Here is a 2,176-nt window from a genome sequence, read left to right on the forward strand (position 1 = left end):
GGCCCCAGGCAATGGGCGATGAGGTGGGGGATGTGGCGCCGGACGTGGAGGAGAGCATCATGGGCATGGTGGAGGACAACGAGATCGTGTCCCTGTCCGCGATCCTGGAGCTGAAGGTGCGCAGCCGGGATGGGGCGGCAAGGCCATAGGGTGCACGTAATGTGGACATGCATGCATGCACGTGATGTGGCCTCGATGGCAGGCGGGCCTGGTCGGCATGCGTACGCCCTCATGCACGAATGCCTGCACAGGGCGCGTGCCTGGAGGAGGGGGAGTCCGGTGGCGTGGAGGATGGGCGGCCAGCTTCATCGACTACGGCAGCAGCCGCGGTGGAGGGCACTGCGGTGGCTGCACCACCATTGAATGTGGTGACGCCAAAGGAGGGAATGGCTGATGTGGAAGCAGCAAGCAGTGGTGCTGGTGCTGCCCGCTCTGGCACTGATGTTGTGACAGACCTGCCGGAGCCCGGGGTGAGGGGGGAACTTTGGGTATCTGTGGTGTGGGACCGCCATTACCCCAGGCCCCCCAACAGGCCGCGTGTGCAGGGGTCCTGAGCACTGCAATTGTGTGTTGGATGTCTTGAATGCCATTTGTGACCGTGTGTCCGCACCAGGTTGCTGCTGGAGAGCTAACCGATGGCACCTTGCTGAGGGAGCTGTACATCGCCCTGCGAGTCCCCGATGCCCTCCGCGACCTACTGCGAGGCAACGTGCGGCAACTGCGGCCGAACGTGCTCGACGCGTGCAATGCGCGCGCCAAAGCTCGTGCGGCGTTGGACCTGGAGGCGCAATCTGCGGGGAGACCCCGCACATCAGCGGAGCTAGCGCTGACCGTGTACTGGGACATGACGGGCAGGGCATGCCTGTTCTGGATTGACATGACGGGGACTGACGGCGTGTTCAACCCAGTCCTCCTGGTCCTGTATGTGCCGGGGCCGGTGATGCAGAGCAAGTACCCGGTGTTGGTGCGAGCGGCGCGCAACATGCAGCGGCGCCTGATGGAGGCGCAGACGCTGAAGAAGGTCCCCCGTGGTCGGCTGAAAGAGTGTGGCGGCGAAACTCACATGGCAGGCTACCGGCATGTGCAGACCAACAAGGCGAGCCGCGTGACCATGTGAGTGGTATGGGACTGGCAAGCGATGGCAGGGAGGGAGGGGCGTGCGTAGCGGTGGTGGAGCGGAACCTGAGGGGAAATCCAGGGAGGCGAGGGCTTTGGGCGGCGTTCGGGATGGCTTGGCAACAGATGCAAGGTGCACGGCCTGATTCCTTGACAGGTATGCGCACACATCGAGGAGCCACGAAGCGCGGGTGGTCATTGGTGCGTTCGGCCTGTGCATCGCCATGCTGCTGCTGGCGATGTGGGACTACCTCGTGACGAGCGCGAAGGAGACCGTCGCGGGTACGCCTGCAATCCTGGCGACAGGGGCGCCATGGGGCCTGGTTCCGGTTGGGCTGGACTACTTCACACACCCGCATCTGGACCCGGACGACGCAACGCCAACTGTCGTGTTCCTGGCTCTGTGGAAGTCGGCAACAGGGCGCCGGGTGAGCTGCCAGGCGTCAAGGGTTGGACGAGCTGGTGGGGTGGAGAAGGGACCCGGCGGAACGTTTTTGTGGCCGGGTGGAGGAAGGATGCAAATGCCAGCCAGGGAGCATTGCCCTGACCAAAGCCGGTGCTTGACAATTTGGGCGTGGGCTCGCTGGCGCGCTTATGGGTATGGCCCTGGCCTGCTGTATGACAGCTCACCCCTCATCGCCATGCAGTGCAAGGACTTCCTGGACGATGTGGAGCGTGCGGCGCATGTCAGCCGCAACCTGTTCACATTTGGTGGGGTCAGCGCCTACACCCGCACCCAGGACAGCGACCTGCTGGTGTTCGACGCGCGGCAGGTGGTGCACGGTGCTGACTTGCGTGTGCCACTTAACGCTAAATTCGATGAGGCGGGCATGCCGTGCGGCGTGACGGTGGGCTCTGGCGTTGTGTCACGCCAGTCTGATGTGAAAGTGGGGAGGGCCGAGGCACGTGGGCGGTTGGAGTTGGCGGCGGAGGGCAAGACCGCATCTCTGCATGTCATGTGCAAGCGCGGTGAGGAGTTTGAGGCGGAGATCCTGCGCATGGCCGCAAGCGCGGGGTGTGAGGCCGAGGCTGGATGTCATCCGCCATCCCAGAAGCGGGC

Source organism: Chlamydomonas reinhardtii, chromosome 8 (genome assembly GCF_000002595.2).
Source record: "Chlamydomonas reinhardtii strain CC-503 cw92 mt+ chromosome 8, whole genome shotgun sequence".
Taxonomy (NCBI): Eukaryota; Viridiplantae; Chlorophyta; class Chlorophyceae; order Chlamydomonadales; family Chlamydomonadaceae; genus Chlamydomonas; species Chlamydomonas reinhardtii.